This window comes from Ambystoma mexicanum, chromosome 10 (assembly GCF_040938575.1).
Source record: "Ambystoma mexicanum isolate Mex_15411 chromosome 10, UKY_AmexF1_1, whole genome shotgun sequence".
NCBI lineage: Eukaryota > Metazoa > Chordata > Amphibia > Caudata > Ambystomatidae > Ambystoma > Ambystoma mexicanum.
Window position 1 is genome coordinate 310,279,322 of NC_090932.1, and position 21,714 is coordinate 310,301,035.

At 43.9% G+C, this 21,714-nt stretch overlaps 2 protein-coding genes across 6 annotated transcripts in view; one reads left to right on the plus strand and one right to left on the minus strand.

Annotated features, from left to right (window-relative positions):
- The window catches only part of GIGYF2 (GRB10 interacting GYF protein 2), a 2,415,541-nt gene that overhangs the window by 1,600,654 nt on the left and 793,173 nt on the right, over window positions 1-21,714 (minus strand). The window lies entirely within an intron of this gene.
- Window positions 17,507-21,714, plus strand: part of KCNJ13 (potassium inwardly rectifying channel subfamily J member 13) — a 177,937-nt gene continuing 173,729 nt past the window's right edge. Inside the window, exon 1 of the mRNA XM_069617903.1 lies at window positions 17,507-17,887. The gene's annotated coding sequence lies outside the window, so the exon portion shown is untranslated. The remainder of the gene's footprint in view (window positions 17,888-21,714) is intronic.

Sequence of the window (21,714 nt, forward strand, 5' to 3'; positions counted from 1 at the left end):
AGAGAACCAGTTACTAATGCTTTAACCACATGCTCAATAGTTTTTGATCCGAGGCAGGGAATAGAAACCATGAGTTCTTTTGTTAGGTCCATACAAAACACAGTCAGAGATCCAATAGGCGGTTCAGGGTTCAATGCAGAGTAAGTCAGCAAATGTGTGGTCTGTAGAACACCCCAAGACCTGCTCGGCAAGTTGAAATGTCTTTTGTGGGCAGGTTCTGGAGAGCCGCTGTGAGTTGAAATTAGGCTCAAAGCCAGCACCATTATTCAAAGGATGTGCTGCCACCTCCTGGGCCTCCTCAGTCAATTGTACTCCAGTGGGTAAATTAACATCCATGCTCTAAAGGCTGGAGGCAGAAACGGTCATCTGAATGTTAAACATCTAATGTACGTTGCATTCCGTCTTTTCTAGCAAGCACAAGTCTTTTAGAGGCTCTTACTACCACCACCTACACCCCTCAACCCCGGTCACACGTTGCTTCGGCGTGATGACAAACGTGTACAATAATCAGGATGTAAAATAGAGGAGTAACGTGGTTAGCGAATACTACACCCACGATCTCCACATGGCTCCAACAGTTTTTTGTAAACCACAGGGCTTAATGAGCAAGTCCCTCCCCCTTCCTCAAGCAATGGACCAAGGTTTTTCCAAAGTATCGTAGCAGTTAGAATAGCTGAATCAACATTTAGGTAGACAGAGCCATAAGTGAGTGGAGGGAAATCAGTGCCTGCTTACTGCTAAGGGAGTTTGTAATCCATGTACTCCACAACGCCACTTTTGTCCTTCCGGTGTTAGCGTTCAACATTGTGCAGACTCAGATTTTCGCCGAGCCTTCAATAATTCATCAGTTTCACATCAGTCCACTGGCTCAATGTAGTTCTAAGTGAGTTATCGTAGAGAGTGGGCACCGTCACGTCCAAATTGTACTTTGAGAGAAATAAAGACTAGACCTGAGTCTAGGAGATAAAGCATATAGTGAACTAAGTGTAATGGAGAACAGTTAATTGGATTGATGTTGCGTTATTTGCACCAAATGGCAAATCTTTTCCACTTGCTAAATTAACAGTGTCATGTATTAAGCTTCTGTGCTTCTTTTGGAATGTCCATACACCTTTGTAGAAGGTTCAAACGTTCAAACTCTAGGACCTCAGGAGCCAAGCTGCCAAGTTCAGAGTTTGAGGGTATGGATGGAATGTCGTCCCCTTATGTTGGGACAGCACGTTGAATGGGCACAGAAGCTTGATTGGTTTGCACATTGATAGTTTGAGTAGGGGTGGAAACCATGGTTTTCGAGCCCACATTGGAGCTATCAGGATTAGAGTGACTTCCGCCTGGTGCATCTTGTGCACTATTTTGCTCAGGAGTGGTGTCAGTGGAAAAGCATAAGCAAATGTCCCTGGCCAACTCCTCCACAGGGTGTTCCCCTTGGATCCTGGTTGGGGAAACCTGGGTGCCAAGTCTCAGCATTGTGCATTTTGCCTTGTTACAAATAGGTCTAGCGGTGGATGCCCCCATTGGGTGAACATATTGTTTAAAATGTCTTCGTGAATTTTCCACTCATGTTCTGCAGGTAGCTGAGTGTCCGCTAGTGAGATGTGTTACCCCAGAACGTGTTGTGACACTAGGTAAATGCTTCATTTGAGAGACCCCTTCTAATCTTTTGGGCTAACCTAGACAGAATTAGAGAATGTGTCCCACCCTGTTTGTTGAGATAGAACATGGCAGTGGTGCCGTCTGAGTATTAGAACTGTCTGTCCTTTGTTTTGCTGGAACACTTGTAGGGCTTTGAGGAATGTTAGTAGTTCCAGTAGGTTGATGTGGTTTTTTGCTGTTGGTTGTATCCACATGCCGTGTGATAAAGGTAATGTGCTCCCCATCGTGAGAGTTAGGCGTCTGTTGTGGGAGTGGCTTGCACTGGTGGGTTGCAAAAAGGTTTGCCTTTCAACATTCTCTTTTGTCCACCAGTGTAGAGATTGTACTAAGGTTTGCAAAACAACCACTAGATCATCCTACAGACTGCTTGCCTAAGACCACTGTTTCGCTAGCCACTCTTGCATAGGGCACATGCACAGCTGCGCGTGTGGAACAAGATGAATGCAGGAAGCCATCATCTCAAGCAGGAGCATTGCCTGGTCTACGGTTATTTGACTGGCTATGTAATTAGGTACTTGAAATAGCATGTTCTGTAACCTAACTTCTTGTGTTTTTAGAATTGATCCAAGGAGTTGTTTTACTTGACTAGGGACGCGTCTTGACTATTTCCCATTGATAGAGAACCCCAATTTCAACAGAGTGTTGCCTGGGTGTTCTTTTTGCAAATTTGTGGCATTTCCCGTGTTATGAGCCAGTCGTCGAGATAAGGGCACACTGGGATTGATTCTATGCACAGATGTGCTGCCACCAGTGCAGTACATTCGTGAACACCCTTGGCGCTGATGAAATGCCGGAAGGGGGGGGACTTTGAACTGGTAGCGATTGTTTGAAATTTGGAAGGTATTTTCTATGTGCTGGCAACATTGAAATATGAAAGTCTGCATCTTTCAAGTCCAATGTTGCCATGAAATCCCCTAGTTTTCAAAGTGGAATCACTTCCTGTAGTGTTCTCATGCAAAACATTTGTGGTTTCACAAATGTGTTTGCTTGATGCAGGTCTAGTACAGGGCGCATAGTCAAGTCTTTCTTTGGCACAACGAAGTACACTGAAAAGATACCCCTGTTTACCTGGTGAGCAGGGACCATTTCGATTGCTTCTTTTTGGAGCAGAGACTATCTCTTCTTGTAGAATCTTGTTGTGGTGACATCTTTGTGTTTTGGAGCATGGTGCAGGGGTTATTCTAAAAATTCTATGGAGTATCCCCCTGCCACTGCGGAGTACACCCACTGATCGGATGTGATCACCTCCCATGCGTGGGTGAATTGGCAAATGCAACCTCTGACTGGAGTTGCATGGAAGGGAACCTGTACTGGGACGTCATTGTTTCGAGGCAGGGGAGCCTCTAGTAGTGGAGGCCCTACCTCTAGCTCTTTTCTATCCTCTTTGAAAAGTGGACTGGTAATTGGCAGACTGACCCTGTGTATTCCCCCTGGAAGAAGATTTTCCCTGATTTTATCCCATTGAACACAAGTATCCTTGTCCGCAAAAGGAACAGCGTGCATTGAACACTCCCAAAAGTATAAATGGTGTGTAGGATATGTGACCCAATGATATTAATGCCTCATGTTCTTCTTTCGCACCCTTTAGTGTATCATCGGCCCCCTTGCCAAACAGAACATTAGGTTTGATTGGCATGTTTAAAAGTGTAGCCTGGGTTTCTAATTTGAAGCCCGATAGACTCAGCTGTGTGCCGTTTTTTAAGCGTGCCTTCTGCTATAATGCCTCCTGCATCATCTGCTGCATCTAGATTATTCTTTAGGATGCATCTGGAAACCCGTTTACCCTCTGAGATAGTTTTTAATATTTGTGACCTCTAGTGTTTAGGAACAAAGTCTGGCTGTTGCTGCACAGTGTCCCAGATATGACAGTTGTAGTAACTGGCTAGAAGGGTCATGCTATTGGCAATGCGAGTTTGATACGCCGCCAAGGTTGCATGTTACTGCCCATAGTATATAACTTGTTAATTTCCTTGTGCGGGAGTGCTCCGCAGATGCTAATGGGGTTGCTTGCACTCATTCTTGTGGTAGTGACCACTAAGGATTCAGGTTTCAACTGACCAGTGATGTAGAGAGGATCAGTTGGAGCAGGTTTGATAAAATTGTCAATGCGAGGATTAACTGCCCTGGTTAAAGTGGGTGTAATTAGAGACGGTTGGATTCGTCTCTGCACAGAATGAAGGGAATAAACTGGAGTTACTGGTTTTTTATCTCCCCAAATTTCATCCACTTATTTTGTATCTTGAAGGGCTTCTTGTGTATCAAAGTGTTGGGCCGTCTTAAGTAGCAGTTCATTGTACTGCAGCTGATTATCTATCCGGGAGTCAGAAATAGGCTGGTCCTGGTCCTCTAAGGATGGTAGCATATATCTGGATCCTTATTGTCATAAAACTGGACTTGGCTGTATTGGTCGTCCTGATAGTACTGATCACCCTTTTGTGTAGGGTCGATAATGTGTAGGTCATCTGAAGTGTCATGACTATGATAACCTAAAGTTTAACTTGTGGAAGTACTTGTTTGTGAGGTGTCAAGTCCCCGTTATTTTGTAGGTGCTTCCCCACTATCCTCTTGTGCTTCACTAACCTGTGGGTGTAGGAATTCCTCGGGAAGCCCATCCATAAAACCAACAAAACAGGATTCATTTCAAGACTTTCTCAAACTTTTCTGTGGTCCACTCAGTGAATTTTGGAAATGGGTCTGACCCCAATGGAGAGGGCTCTGGTGAGAGCCATGTTTTCCATGATGTAAAGCCTCTGTTAATGTGTCTTTGGAGGGTGTAATGTTTTCCCTGTGACTTTTCTTTGGATCTCAAAATACCTGAAGATTTCAATGTTTTGCTTTAAAGAATCGGTTTCGCAACATCTTAACTTCAATTGCTACATTTTCAATGTGCCTGAACTGAGAGTCGAGGATTTAGGTTTTGACGTTTGTTTTTCAGCATGTGAAAAAAGGGCCTTTTTAGGATTGGGGTCAGTGACGGGTCTACTCTGCGTCTCTTGGGGGATTTTGTCTTGCAGTGATCACAAGTGCCAGGACTCCGAGGATAACTGACGCTTTGTTTTGGCTTCTCTTTCGACACTGCATGGCTGTGTTTCTCCGGCGACAAGGTCGGCGTACGGCTTGGGATTGTGTGCTTTGTCTGGTGATGGCTATGGGTGCTTTTATCGCCAGGCGTCATCTCCATCACAGGGTTGTCGGCCTTCTTACCAGAGCCGGGCACTATCACAAGGGAACCCCTCTGAACCTGATCATCTTCGGCGTCACTGTGTACACCGTAGCTGCCTTCGTCAGACTCTTCGGCACCTGCCACTGTCGATGGACACTTCGGCCTGCATGGTGTTGGTCCGTCCAACGCTTAGTGCAGCAGTCTTTTAAGGTTTTAGGTTTGAAGAGTTTGCCAGACTTGCAGGTTTTTCTGCGTTGTCTCAAGAAAGACAGTGATTGCACACCTGGTGTGTGTCTTTCCAGGAGTATTTGCGGTTTCAGGATGGGCAAAATTTAAATGTAGTATTTTTCATGGTGAATATTAAAGGAAGCACAGCGAACAATGGGAAGTGGGGTAAAAGTAATAGGCATTCTCCGAGTAGAAGAGTAAATGGCCTCCACCCACTCTCCCTACTGTGAAAGACGAGAGCCTGGTGAGTGCCTGATGTAGGCCCAAAGTCAGCGTTTATCTAGAGTTTAGGATCGTCCGTCGGATGGTAGCTGGAGTCGTCTGTCGAACATCGCTGAGAAGCGATGGGCGAACAAATATAGCAACAGCTAACTATAATAGCATAACTTTATAATTAGAACAGTGTGAGCCAGTAACCTCCGCAACACGTGACGGACTACGATAGTTTTTTCCACCATCCGAGGGAACTAGACACGTGAAGGACCATGGGTACAATAGACATCACACAAGTGATAGTATTACAAACACGCCCAGTCAACATCCCTATTCAAATTTCGAAAACAAAACAAGTCATGCAATACTCTGCAACTACCACTAGATGTCAGCCTATGCATAGCATGTGATTCTAAGCAGATCCACAAGCCTCAGAAAAAAATACAATCAACAAGATTTTAGATATAAGATATTGCACATTAGATTCATGACTTTTCAGATTCAATGTTTTTCACTGAAAACTAGTCCTCCGTTATGTTTACCTAGGGTATTTCCATACCCTTAGATTAAGTTTGGATACTAAATGGAGAAATATTCATTGATAATAGTTTTTCTGTTCTACAAATCCTATTTATTTCTGTAATCCTCATCAATGTTAGCATATCTATGCTTAGGTACACAGTAGAAAGGCTTAGACTATTCAATAGATGCACAATTGCGGTACAATAACATTGGCACTGCAGAATGGCGTCAAAGATTTACGCTATGATGTAATCTCTGACTTTATAAACACAAAATGGTGGCAGTGACCCACACAGAACGCCACCTCTTTGTTGCCGAATATCAGCTTGGATGCAAAACATCCTTAATTTTTGGTGAGTGTTCCAACTAGCATAAGTGATTATCTGCACTTCCCTCTCTTAACAGACAATTGGGTCTATTTAGAATGAGTGTCGCTCTGCAACACAAGTAGAGCTTACAAACATTAAGAACAAGGACAACATGTCTACTCTACTTTTCCCTAGGCATTCTGATATTCCTCTTGAAATTAACATGTGTAAATATTACTATCAGAAAAACGTTATCAAAAGAGTGAGTAAATTCCAACTTGTTTATAACTGACATTTGCCAATTATTTACAATATTGGTAATACAATGGTTACGAACTTCAGAAAAACATGTTTTTGATATCAGGTCATTGAATATTGAACCACTATAATTCTTCTATGCTAAGACCTCGCTTGTACAGGACAACTTTCAATCGGCAATAGCTTACTGTTAGGAAAGTTTTCAATTGCAGCAACTTTGCCTCCATATTCTATGGACCCAAAAATATTTTGCTTTTGTTTTTACACCCCCTGACTTTTTACAATGTCTTGAAGCTTCAGCTTCTCTCCACTGGCCTTTTGCTCACTTGTTATGGGGAAACTGACTAGTCCTTCAGGCTCTCGGTACTGAGAAACTAAGTTTATCTTTTTCTTTTTGCATGTTATCTATTTTGGGTAGCTTTTTCATGTTGCACACAGCACCTTACAGTGCAATAGGGATACATTTATATCAACCTAGACTACACACAAGAGGATTTTTAGGCTACTTTTAAATGTAGCTAAAGACAAGCTTGAGGCAGAAGTTACGTTTTGACTATGTTTATTACTTGTTAGCCTTTTCGCATTTACCGCATTTGGCTACTAACTGTGGCTAGTGTCCCATCACGGCCATGCCACAAGATTTTTGCTTGTTCTTTTGGCCATTTTATTTGTTGGCCTTCTTCCAGCCTCACCAAGTCAAGAATTTCCTTTTATGGTCATGCATTTGCAGTGCTTTTCACACGCTAATGCAGGCCAAGTGAGTTAAAAGCCAGGAAGTGGGCTGGCACTGGCTGGTCCCAATACACAAACTGTTTTCTGTATGTCTGGAGTGTATACATGCATTTCACCAACAGTGGTCCCTGATTGGACCACTGCTGGGGAGTGTGTGAGGGGTAGATCTTCCACTGGTTGGGCTGGGATTTTGTGCTCACCTGGGCTTTTGGTAAGCCGAGGTTTCCAGCAGCCATTCCCCAGAGATCTAAAGGAGCCCAGTATCCTGCATAGCTATGAAGACTTTGAACGACCCATGGAATGAACCCGAGAAGGCCTGGCAATCAACTATCGCTGCAGTCCTGGTGGAGCCCTTATCTGGCTACCTACCTTAGAAGACCCTCGTCGGTGCTTCAACCTTTTGGGAACAACCATTCTCAACATCTTCTTGGCGCCCTGCCATTTGGAGTGTTCGGAAGCATTGCTGGACCATCCAGTGGACTGACCAACTCCAATTTGGGGGACCGGGGTAGAAGCGTTGCTGTTCCGGGTTTTGACTCAGAACTTCAGGGGTCTTCAGCTTGTCCTGCAAGTAGCATTCCTATGCAATTTCGGCATCCCAACATCCAAAGGTCCCGAGATAGGTTTTCTTCAACCACGATATCTGACACCTGCTGTCGTCATGCATCGGTGACTGTCGTTTGAACCACCTTTCCTGCATCTAGTCGAGGATCCTCAGAGTCCTGCACCGGTGCTTGCTGCATTGCTCCACGAGAAGCGGTTGCACACAGCTCCTGCACCCGACCAGAACTTCTGACACCTGCTGCTCCTGGGCTTCTACGATCAGAACCAACGGCAGGAAAACCGACCTCTGGTGACCCTCCAGCAGCCTCCCAAGTCCGAGTACGGGTGTAACAGTCAACGGTACTTGCATGCACCCCTAGTTCCACCCTTTCAAAGTTTGAAGAGCCTTTAAATTGCTTTGTAACATTTAGCTTTGGCAATTCTTGTTATCCAAGCCCTCCAAAAGGTAGGAACAGGTTTTACTCACCAGTGAACTTCATCTGTCTTGTGGAACCTTCTTCACATCCACAGTACCCTCCTCCTAATTTGTTTCCACTCCCTAAAACTCATTGGAAACTTTTGGGCACAAGGCCCCATAACATCTTAGGGTTGGACTTTTCAAGTTAGGGATATTATTCCTGTGAACTGTTAGTGTACTGACTAATTACTGACATTCCCTTTCAAGCATGGGGGGAAGGGGTGGCTGAATTTAATATTTTACAATAACTCACTGATTGTAAATGTGTATTTTACTTTTAGTGTTGTGTGAAAATATTACCTGTTCTTGCTCTTTCCTAGTGTGTTCTTGGCCAATGAATGTTAATAGTATTTTCATAATTACTTGTCAAAGTGAAATCCTTGATTGCTCACTGTGTGAACTCATTGTGAATGCCTGGCCCACTCACTTTCTCCTGAGACTTAGCCTTGACCACTTCCCATGCTACCTTGATTAGTTTGGCTATAGCCCTAGAGGTTTCCTGTTCACTGCAACTACAGTGGCCTACTAAACATCTGTCCACTAAGCCTGAATTATAGAAATCCAGTCAAACACACATTGAGGGGCAAGCCTTTTTAGCAATATACTGATTGAGGATAACAATAGTAATTACGTGTATTTAGTAATCGTGTCTTCTCTCTTTTCATAGTTTCGACAATGCTTGTGATATGCTAAGATGTAAAATACTTGATTTGTTTTTTCAAATGTCATGTTCGAATAATTTTGAATGGTATATTTGTTTCTATATGTACCGCCTGATTTATATGTTGATGTATATAGAAACACGTTTTTTTACTTGGAACTAATGCCTTGAAAAAGACCTTATGGGCAAAACACGTGTCAGTATTTTATTGGAACTGTCCTATGACAACAGCACAGAATTATTATCGATTGAAGAACATTTTTTTAATCACAAAAAGCTCTACATAAAATAATTGGGCTAACGAAAATGATATAACGCAAGCACAAGCACAGAACTTTTTTTCTGTTAACTCATTCATGTGGTATTTGCAGTATACCCATATGTGCATTGTGCTGCCACACTAGTTGTAACTGGTTTGAAGAGGCACCAGAGAAACCTTGTCTTTTGTGGGTACTGCATCTTGTTCAAATCAATTCTATTACCTTTACCTCATACAGGGTCTATTTGAGGCTCTGTCAGTCCTGAAAAAAGGCATTGAACTGGGATGCCCAAAATGTTTTACACATCAACGCTGTACACACAAATATATGGTTGCTTTGAAAGACACCAGCTATGGACTTGATCTGATCCTCCCCATGGGAACTCAATATAGTTGTGAAATACAGTGTCTAATGAGTGGGGACATATACATGAGAAGAACAAGTTACTTACCAACTGTAACGTTCTTTCGATTTGATGTTCCTCCCACGTATTGCTCATCTTCGATATATCCTTAACTTCAGTTTTGCTGCTTCGGAAAACTGTTTCTCTCTCTCCACCAGAGGGCGCTCCTCTCGAGGTCGCGGCGTTGATGTCCCTCGGCGGCATCCGTCGAGCACTGACGTCATCCTCTGTATAAATGCCTCGAGCATGCCCGTTGGCTTCAGTTCTGTTTTTTCGTGTATTGTAGCCCATGGATTGTAGTTAATGGCGTGCCCCTTTTGACTCAAGCCTTAAAAGAATTTAGAGTGTAAATCACGTAAACTGTACTGTGGGGTTGGCTGGGAGGGTCAATGAGAAATACGTGGGAGGAACATCCAATCGAAAGAACGTTACGGTTGGCAAGTAACTTGTTCTTCGAATGGATTGTGTCCTCCCACGTATTCCTCATCTTAGATAGACTCCCAAAGCATTTTTGTTTTGGAGGTGGGAGTACAGAATTTTTCTAGTCATGTACAGAATGGAGTACAGATTTAGCAAACAGACCTCCTTGAGAAGAAGTCGAGTCTAGAGCATAATGTTTTATAAAAGTATGCATGGATGACCATGTGGCTGCTGCACAAATATCTTGTACAGGGACACCCCTTTTTAGTGCTGTTGAAGTTGCTGTGACCCTGGTCGAATGAGCTCTCAGCCCATCTGGTGGTTCTTTCCCAGCCAATCTATAGCATTCTGTTATAGCCAAAATGATCCATCTAGATATTGTTTGTTTAGTTACAGGAAGTCCCAATTTGCGGCCAGTGTACCCCACAAAAAGTTAATCACACTCACGTATTTTTGCCAATCTTGAAATATAGAAGCTAAGCGCTCTTCTGGGATCTAGTCTATGGAGCCGTTCCTCTTCCTTACTTGCGTGAGCAGGAGGGTAAAAAGAAGACAATGTTATTTTTATTGACAGGGGAATAGCGGAAACCATTTTTGGCAAAAATGATGGTATAACTCCAAGTACTACTTTGTCTTTATAAAGGATGGTGTGAGGAGGACAGCTAGAAAGTGCCTGTAACTCACTCACCCTGCGGGCTGATGTCAATGCCACAAGAAGTATTGTTTTTAAAGTAAGGAGCCTTAGCGGACAAGAGTGTAAAGGCTCAAATGGAATGCATGTGAGGAATTTCAGAACTAAGTTCAAATCCCACACAGGAGCTTGAAAAGGTATTGGGGGAAACACATTTAGACCTTTTAAAAATTGAATTATTAAAAAGGTATCTTAAAGTAAGATTCTTCCTCTGAGTTGCGCTTGAAAATGGACAGCGCTGCTAATTATCCATCTATCGTACCAACCTGGAGCCCCAGATTAGCTAAATGTAATAGAAAATAGAAAATTGTGGGAATATTACATTGAAATGGGTCCACATTCTTTTCCCTGCACCAGTTGCTGAACTTGTTTCAACGACACAGATAAAGAGATTTGGTTGCTGGTCTTCTGGCCGAAAGCAAAATCTCCATCACGTCATCCGGAAGATCCCAATCTTTATATCTCAAACTCTCAGAAGCCATGCGTGAAGGTTGAGTGTGTTGACCTCCGGATGGAGAACATGACCTTTTTGGAAGACGAATTGGCGGGCAGATGGACAGGTCCAGAAGGTCCGGGTACCACGTTCTCCTGGCCCAATCCGAGGCAATTAGGATCATGGTTTTCCTGAACTTTCTCAACAACCTTATTACTTGAGGGATCACAGGGATTGGAGGGAATGCGTACAGAAGTTGAAACTCCCAATCCACCACAAACGCGTCCCTTAGAGCTCCTCTCGGGGGAAATTCCCTTGAGCAATACAGTTCGCACTTCCGGTTGGTACCGGTCGCAAACAGATCCACTTGAGGGGTTCCCCAAAGGGTGAAGATCTCTTGAACGACTTCCTTAGCTAGCTCCCACTCGTGGGAGACTGCTCTGCCCGCTCAGATAGTCCGCTGCTGTGTTTTGCTCTCCGGCTAGATGAATTGCCGATAGAGAAATCCCCTCCTGTATTGGCCAGAACCAGAGCTGCATCGCCTCTCTGCACAGTGGTAGTGACCCCACTCCTCCTCTCTTTTGGAGGTAGTACATGGCCACTGTGTTGTCCGTCATTATCAGGACATTCTTTCCCCGGACAGAAGTCAGGAAGGCCTTCAGCGGTAGTCCGATTGCCCTCAGCTCCAAAAGATTGATGTGTAGTTTGGACTCCGATGGGAGACCAGCGACTACCGATTGTCAACCCACTGGTGTGAGCGCCCCACCCCGTGAGTGAGGCGTCTGTTACTACTGTTATCTCCGGCCATGGTTGCCAAAAAGATTCTCCTCTGAGGATATGATGTCTGCAAGCCCACCATTGTAGATCTTGTGCTACCTTGGCTGGAACATGCACCAGATCTGACATTTCGCCTGAGAATTGGGACCACTAAGTCATGAGAGCCCATTGAAGGGATTTCATTCTCAATCTGGCTTCTGGCACCAGAAAAATGCAGGATGCCATCATACTAAGCAACCTGAGAGAATCGAAGGCCGGAAGATACTGGGCATTCTGAAATGATGTTAACATCTCCAGAATATGATGAGCTCTCTCTTCGGGAGGCGAGGCTTTGCCCAAGCAAGTATCCAGGCCTGCTCCAATAAACTGGAGTTTCTGTGATGGTATCATGTTTGACTTTTTTAAATTCAGAGAAAACCCTAGTTTGTGAAGGAAGTGACAAGTCTTGGACAGATAATCCTGGGCTTGTTTTAGAGAACGTGCCCCGATCATCCAATCGTCCAGATAGGGGTAGACATGAATTCCCCCCTCTCCTGATACTCGCTGCCACTATCGCCATCAACTTGGTGAAAACTCTTGGGATGGAGGTTAACCCGAATGGCAGAACTCGAACCCGATAGTGACAATTGCCAATCTCAAACCTCAGGTACTTTCTGTGCTTGAGATGGATTGGCACATGAAAGTAAGCATCCTGAAGGTCCAATGATACCAACCAATCCTGGAGTTGGAGAGCCTGAAGGATCTGAGAAAGTGTGACCATCTTGAACTTGTCCTTCCTTAGGAACTTGTTCAAGTTTCTCAAGTCCAAGATGGGTCTCAGTCCTCCGTCTTTCTTTGAAATGAGGAAATCTGGGGAATACCAACCCTTGTTCCTCTCCGCTACAGTTACATGTTCTATTGCACCTTTCTGTAGCAGAGTTAAGACTTCCTGCAACAGGAGCGGATCCGGATGTTTGACAGAGTTGTATCCCGGAGGGTGACTGAGGTTTCCTTTGACAAGGAAGGCAGTAACCTTGGGATACTGTTTCCAGTGACAAAGCATATGAAGTAATGCCCCGCCATTCTTCTAGATGCTGCAAGATCCTGCCTCCCATTGGGGTCTTGTGGGTCAAAACCTCAGTGGTTTTGCGGCAGCTGCAGCAGCGGCTAAAGGTACAGATGCCGCTGTTGGGGCAGGTCTAGTACATTTTCCTCGCCCGAGGACATTTTCTTTGGCCTCTCTGACTGGCCTGTCCCGTTCCTCTTCCAATTGAGGAATTAAAACGAAAAGGACGACCCCTCCAGGAAGAGGAGTCTGTGTAGAGGCGTTGTTGAAATTGTTTTATGGCGGCACTTAGTAATTTTGCCGCCGCTTTGGAGGTCTACAGCTTTTCCAAACTTTCATCCGCCTTGCTGCCAAACAACCTCAAGCCGTCAAATGGCATATTAAGAAGTCTGGATTGCACATCACGTGCAAAACCCGACTTTCTTAGCCACACAAACCTACGTAGCACTGTGCTAGACGCCATGGACCTACTGATACTATCAGCTGTGTCCAAACCTGATTGAAGGCATTCTCCCAAAGCCTTCTTTCCATCCCTTATTATGGCTAGAAAGCGATCACGTTCCTCACCTTCTGGGATGTGTTCAGCTGCCGCTGACATGCAGCCCAAAGGGTATATGTAAACCTTGCCAGGGTGCATGTTACATTAGTGGATTTTAAAGTCATACTCCCGGACGTAAAAATCTTCCTGGACCATGCATCAACCTTTTTATCGTCCCTATCCGCAGGGATTGTGGCCTATGCACCATTTCTAGTGGAGGTAGCTGCTTGGACTACCAGACTTTCAGGAGATGGGTGTTTGCTTAAGTATTCTGGGTCAGAATTACAGGGTCTATATATATACACATCAGTCATATCATCATCTTGATAGACTGGTGAATTTCTACCCCATCCCATAAATTCAGTGACCATTAATTTTCTGTAGCCCGCATCCGCATGTTCTGCTGGGTCTGGTTTATCAAATTCGTACTCTGGAGAGGTATCCAGACCACTTGCTGATTGCAAGCATTCCTGTAAATCTTGTATTTTAGATTGAGGATGAACTTACTCCTCAGGAACAGGTCTCGTGCCAAAATTAACCCCAGCAGAGGTAATTTCTTCATCTGCTGATGACTCTCCTTCATAAATAGATGACAGGTCCTAAACAAATCATGTCTACTTTCAGGATGAAAAACCTTTTCAGGTAATGCAGATTTTTCCCTTAGTATAGCATCGATGAAAAACATTGATGGCGCTGATGCTGTCACAACAACCTTCGATGTTGTCGAGGGAGCCTTCGATGTCCTCGATGGAATCGTCGAGGGAATTGTGGAAATCATCGACACTGTCGAAGGAGCCTTCGAAGATGCCGACTGTATACTCGACGTAATTTTTTTAGAATGAGTTGTCGATGCCTTGTACTCTATTGTCTTCGAGGGGGTTTTCAGTGTCTACCTCGATAACGTATGAGAGCTTGACGCCATCTTGTTTCCTTCTACCTCCGGTTTATGCACCGGTAGGTCTTTTTCATGAGGTGGCCGCGAAGAGTCCCTGGGCGACACCCTCAACAATTTTTTGTCGGACTTTCTTGTTTTGGATCTTCCCCGGTCACGTTTCTCGTGAGCAGGGGCATGGTCTTCTTTGGACTTTTCTGAGAGGGTCTGGGCCGCGTTCTCAAAATTTTTTACATGGAAACTCTAAATGCTTCCCATTTACTCGGGGAGTCATGTTTCGAAGGGCATGTCATCACTTCCTCAGATGACGTCGGGGAAGAAGAGGAAGAGGGAGATCGGTGCCGTCTTTTGTCTTTTTCGAGGACGAACACGACGACTTCCCGGATCTACTCCTCGATCTATATTTTTTATGATGCTTCACCGAAGACTCGGCCGAGTCTTTCCTCCCCTTCGAAGTAGACTTCGATGAACCCTCCCCCATCTCCAGTTTACCTCTTTCTTTTAAGGCCTTATGGGTCATCGACTGGCACGAACCGCAGTCTTGAATTCGGTGGTCGGAACAGAGGCACCAGAGGCAATTTTTGTGTGGATCAGTTAAAGACATTTTTTTTTCCACATTTTAGACATTTTTTTAATCCCGTCTTCGGTGTGGAAGGGTTCGAAGAAGACATTTCTTCACAAAAAACGGAAGCGCCGTTTGTAACGATCCGAAGCGAAGCCAACGGAAAAACGGAACTGAAGCTAACGTGCGCGCTCGAGGCGTTTATACAACGGATGACGACGGTGCTCGACGGATGCCGCCGGCGGACATTGATGCTGCAACCTCAAGAGGAGCGCCCTCTGGTGGAGAGAGAGAAAAACATTTCCGAAGCAGCAAAGCTGAAGGTAAGGATATATCCAAGATGAGGAATATGTGGGAGGACACAATCCATTTGAAATAAGTGATTTAATCTACGTTGGTCTGTCTTGTAACTTTACTTTGGCCAATCAAGAGCTGCTTAAGAGACAAAATGTTGTCAATCTGTTTTTAAAGAATTTCTTCAAATTGTTGTGTTTTTGTGTATGGTTACTCAGTTTGGTTTTGTAGGTTTATGGAATGTATACAAAATTGATATGTTTCTATATTTCTCTTTTCTCCTTATAGTGAGTCTATATATTTCTTGAATAATCAATTATATTTTTGCTACTAAAAGTCTAAACTCGGATAGAAAAGAGGTTTTCTAAATTAGATATGATCAGTGGTTGCCATATATACACACACAAATTGATTGTGACATTTGAATTACTAACAAACATAGCTGAATTACTGTACAAGAAGAACAACCCTTTTGTAGTACTCGTGAATCCTCCAGTTCCTGTTAGAAGGGCATGGGTTCCTTACACTGTTACAGAGTCCAACAAAGTAAACAACTGCAACATAACGAGCAAAAGCCATTCAAAAAAATATTTTTTGCACTGTATATGAAAATTCCCATCAGCATGGATGTTCTAAATGAAATATTCCAAAGCTGTGCTACTCCATTGCAAAGGGCATTTTTCTAAGGCGGGCCCAAGAAGGGCAAGAAAGCTCACAGAAGCCTGCATAGACCTCCAAAAGGTAACCCAACAAGGATTTGGGGAGGCTAAAGATCTCAGCTGTTGGGAATCAAGAAGGTGGCAAAGCCAGTGTATGATCCACGGAAAATGAAGAGGATTGAAGAAAAAGCTCATTCTACATGGCGGCAACACTGCAACAAATTCAAACTACAGACAGTACACTTGACAGTCAAATTAAACTCTTGTGTGCAATTTTCAAATGTTCAAGTGATCGAACAGTGATCATGGAATGCCTTATAGATTAGACTATTAATGTTTATGACAGCCTCTAAAAAGAAAAACTGCACACTGCCTAGATGAATTTATGACAGCTAGTCAAAATATGGATCTCTACATATCAGGGGTTTATTCGTTCAACAATGAAATAGGAGTACTTTCTTTTGCACAAAATGATTGACCGCTACAAGCATAGGTGCTGCCTGATTTATAATTATAATTGGTTGTAACATGCTTAACACCCAGAGGTTACAAGTGCAGACACGGGGATTAAACCTGTGTTGAGCTGCGTTGCGTTGCTTCCGAGGCAAGCGTGTTGCCCCCAAGCTATCCTCCAGACACCATCCTCCTTGATGACATCACTATCACAGAAGAACTATCCGTGATTAATCCCAGATGTTCATTGTAATTGTACTGAACGAGGAGGTAGACTATGAGAATAAGAAAACCATTAACATCGTAAAAAAAAAAACGAACCAGAAAGGGAGTGACAAAAAAAAGTAATTTACCACTGGCCATTGGTAAGAGTGCCTGTCAGCTCTAATCCACCTACTAACACCACAACAAAGACATTGTAACCTTGGTGCATTCAGGTTTTGTCTCAACTTGCAATAAAGTGCTGTTAGTACCAAAACAATCTTAGAATGTGCACTTGTGCCCACTAAATACAGGCAATCAATTAAAAAAGAACGCAGGAGAGAGGATTTCACTGTCTAAGTCGAATTATATTGAGCGAGATTCATATTCTTCACAGCACGCTCCAGCACCTTTCAGCATGCTGAGAACAATCCTGGTTCTTGTTCTCCGATCCTCTTAATGCCCCATACTCGATCAAAGTCCTTGTTCCAAGAGCAGGCATGCATTCCAAAGACATTGTTGCAACAGGGTCTCATACTGCGGTCTCTGGAGAAATAGTACTGTTCACTTGACCACTCCAATGGCTCCCCGTCCCCCCACAGGGTGCACCAAGGAGCAAAACCTGTAGTAATGTAGTCTGCCGGTTCACACGCTCCTTTAAAGCACCTCAACTTTTTGATTCCTCATTACAAGGTTACTGGAAGGATATCCTCCTCATTCAAACCATGCATACAATCAAACAAAGTAAATAACCAGTTCTATGATGCGCTTCAATACAAAATGCAGCCCTACTTCATTAAATGCATCACAAATACTGCCACAAAAGTTGACTGTCCTGATGTAAACAGGAGGAGCAAATGCTTAGAGTATGTGTATTCACCAAAACGGAGAATTCTGATTCATACATGCCACTGGAACTGCTGGGTGGAAGCAGGATTACCAAGAGAACAGTTCAAACTATAAGCTGCTATACCGGGAAAATCAGCAGTGAGGGGATCAAGAGGAGGTGGGGTTAAAATTAAGCACTTGAAAGAATTTGCCTCTTTCAGGGAACACGTAAACTCTTGAAACTGCGCAAGTATTTAAAAGGGGGAAGAAAACAGCAAACTATTTTCACTTCATGCTTCTCTTTCGTCTTTGCTTTCCCTTCTCTTCACTGCTATTTTGTCAGAGAATTCTCCAAGACCGCAGGGGTCTGTGTCTGTCTAAAGAAAACGCTCACATCTAATTGGTTTCCCCCCCAGGCCAGCTGAATGACCAATCACATGAGCTCGAGGGAAAGGCCAAACACCCCCCACCTACCACCCCCACCCCTTGCATTATAAGCATAAGAATGCAAGTTTGTAAACTCCGATTCGCTGCACATATTTCCTACTGACTAGGCTGGGAGGGAAGGATCAGAAATACCAGAGGAGCTACAGCCACCTGCTGAATCCGGGAGCCTGGCTCACCCCACCATTGGGGCACTGCGGACATATCCAGCCGAGGACACAGACTAAAGTAGGTAGAGCTTTCTCTTACTTTGTTCTTTAAAAAAAACACTTCATTGGTGATTTTCTGGTCTGCAGCGGAAAATAGAATGAGAGGAAGGTAGGGAGGTAATGAATTATACAAAAAGAGAAGGGAAAGAAACGATGCGACGGAAATAAAGTACAGCGTCCCAGACAAATGAAGTAAATACGAGGGGGCACAATGATCCTTGAGTGATGCCTGCTGGGACACCGTTCGTTGAACATTTCAAAACAAGCAGGGGGCTTTACTGCTCACACAGGACTACAAAATGTGTGAGGAAACGGGGATACAGCCTTCAGAGCAATAGGGCCTTTTTGCTTCAGGTTTTCACACCCAATTCATGTCAGGACACTTTAGATCGATGCCATTTTAGTGGCGAATGTCTGATCTTGCAACCACTGAACCAAGGCTTGACTGCAGAAAAGCAAAGCAGATAGGTGTGTGCTGGTCTTTTCAAAACACTATGGGTGTAAGAAGGGTGGTGTCATAACCACTCGGATAGATAAGAAAGCTGCTGGTCGAAATGTACTCTGCCTAACCAAAACAATGTGACCGTCTCAGCAGCACTATCTTTATGCACAGAGCAAAAAAAGTCACTAGTGAGGGCATTCCCAAAGCTTTCTTCGTACGGAATGTAATCCGAGTTGATTGAGAGCCACAGTGCTAAATTGACTACCGAACATGCAGTACACTTAACTTATATAAACGTTTCAACTACCATTTGGCTGGAAACACAAGTGCAAATCTTTCAACTTTCTTTAACTGAATGATTCTTTCTTGGAAGCCCTTGCTGTTCATACAGCAATACATTGCGTACATCCACCCCGTGTGAAAAATTAGAAAGTGACTGCAAATATGCTTGAAATATTTTCCAGCCTATAGTCTACAAGACTAAAGCCAACAAAAGGGGATCTCTTGCCAATGTTAATCTGTACGGGGCTGGTGCTCTCAGACAGAGTGCATTCTACTACCCTTCAAACAAAGTTCCTCATTTATGTTGTGCTTCCACTCACACGTGGCACAACGAATAACCCAGCGATATTTTTACAGGGTCGTGGTGGAGGCTCCATGAATGAGGCACTAGGAGAAAGCTAGCACAAATGCGTCTTGTGGCATTGTCCAATTTAGTTTGTGAAATGGCACCCTCGGACCGGTATGGAGATTACTGTGACGTAATGGTGTTCGTTTCAACAGCATGTTAGAAGCTCTCTGGAGCACAGCTGACTTTGCGTCAGGTGGGAAGGGAATTAAAAGAAATTTAAAAAAATAAACCAGCATCCTGTTCATAATGTATTTGAGGGATCTCCTATGTTTCCAGCACATAGCATACAAAATTCTGCACCAACTCTGGTAGCAAGCAAACAACTAATGTATATTAGCAATTCGTAGGACTTCTCTGTAAGGAGAATTTAGCAACAGTGCTTTGAAGTCTCTCTTTAAAGTAAGGCATAACTCTGAGCCTTCAGCATTGTTGTATGGCCTAGCATAGAATTCTTCTCTCATCACGTGGGAATAATGTTTCTAGGAAGAAGTTGGGCCTCACTACATAGAAGTGTATCTCGGGCAAGAGTGGTGTGCCTTTAGTGACATTAAATTCCCCTTAATCCTATATCAGAGCTGATTTTTCAACAGTAAACGCGTATTTTATCAATCCATTCCTTGCCGATCCTTTTTTGAGAGAGTGGCTCTTGAAAGCAACAAAACACCCTTCTTGCACTCCTTTGCCAGATTTCCATCAGATGATTAAAATATCTACAATGGATGCTACTATAAGAAATGGGTGGAGCGTGAGTGTCTTGCCCTGCTGGCCTGGCTTTAAGGCAAACACCACAGACCCTTCGGTCAGAAAATATTTTATTAAAATGCTTGTTCAGCGCTGACCCTGCCCAGGGGTCTTCAATGCAAGGCAAACACAACCACTTCACAAAAATAATCTCCTGCCACTAGGGCTCCCTCCATAAAACATTCATGTGTGAGTATTTTACTCCATTTGTAGATGGAGTAAAAAGTGATGTCTATGATTCCTCTGGCCCCTTCCCAGATGACTGCACCTCCTTTAGCTTTACGCAAGTGTCTAACTTGGACCTGCAGCCCATCCTAGGTAGTAAGTGCCCGACAGCTGGACCAGACAATGTAATTGGGCCAAAAATGATCCTGGATAACAAGGATATTTTCACCCCATTCCTGGCACGATTTAGCAATGCCTCTTTTCGCACCCAGTTCCTGATGGCATAAAAAATGTTAATGTTACTCCCCTCCTGAAAAAAAACAAAATTGGACCCCAATGACACAGCCAATATAAGACCTATCACGTACTGCAACTTCTTCTTGAAAATCCTAGACAAAATAGCTACCCGTCAGATTTAGACATAGATTGAAACAATAAACAATATACATCCGAGGCAGTCTGCTTTTCGCCCTGCTTATAGCACAGAGACAGCTCTCATTGATCTACAGAGCCAGATGCGAAGCATCATGGACCGGTGCAAGTCCGGCCTCTGGTCTTACTAGATTTATCAGCCGCGTTGGATTTACTAGATCACAAATGACTCCTTCACACCCTAAAGGACACCTGCCATTGCTTGGTTTTAGCTTGCAAATGGATACACTCCTTCCTGACTGAAGACAATCAAAAGTCTGTTGGGAAGATGCTACCACAGATCCCATACTTTCCACATGTGGGGTGCCATAGGGAGCATGTATGTCCCCCGTATTGTTTAACCTATACATCCTATCTCTATGTAGCCTCCTAGAGGAATGTGGGGTGTTTTGGACCAACTATGCAGACACCCAATTGGTCCTGCAGATCTCAGGGGTTTATGCTACCGACAGTCTACTACTCCAAAAGATCTATAAGCAAGTAGACACCTGGATGGCCGATAACTGGATGTTCCCCAGTAAGGGCAAGACTTAGCTCCTTATCTTTGGCTCAGGCCAAACGTTCTAACTGCTACCAGTCCTCCTCCATTCAGGACTGTAGCATCTCTGTGAAGAAGAAAATGAAAACTTAGTATACAGACCGACTGCCCGTCGAGTGCAGAATCCCATGTGAACCTAGTTGCCAAAAACTGCTTGTACCACCTAAAACTACTTAGGAACAGTCATCCATATCTCAAAGAGGACAATTCAGCTATCGCTCGGGTAACCATTCTATCAAGAATGGACTATCGTGACACGCTCCTAATAGGGGCAGATTTAAAAAGCAGCCAGCGCCTTCAAACTATTCCAAACGGTGCGGTCCGGATCATTAAAAAGTTCCCAAGAAGAAGCCATATCTCAATCTAATCGATAGGAATTACACTGGCTACCGGTCACGGCCAGATGTCAATTCAAAGCAACAACCTTACTCCACAAAAGTCTTTATGGGAAATCTCCCAGCTACCGGAAGTCAACTTCCTCATGGTACGGATCTCTACCTTAGTTAATATCAACACACACCAATCTTGTTGCTCGCCCGTCCTTGAAGAAATCGAAAGGGCTGAGCAGATCACTGCTACTCTAGAACTTGAAATGGTCTCCCTGCATCCCTGCGATCAGATACCAATATTAGTGTGTTTAAGAAAGCACTGAAAACCTTCTTTGCCTAGATTCAACCAGACTTGCTCTATTTTCCGCTCAATGTCCTGTACCTTCTTGTTGTCCTTTGTGTGTGTGCACCCCGATGCCTGTGGGCTCCGGTGAGGTATAAATAAATGTGAACAGGTGGGATTTTAAAAAAAAAGTGGAGTAAAAATAGGTTTTAACTCAAACATGTCATTTTGTAAACCATGCGTCTTTGCATCTAGAAGTCAGCCTTACAGCTCTTTGGTGGCAGA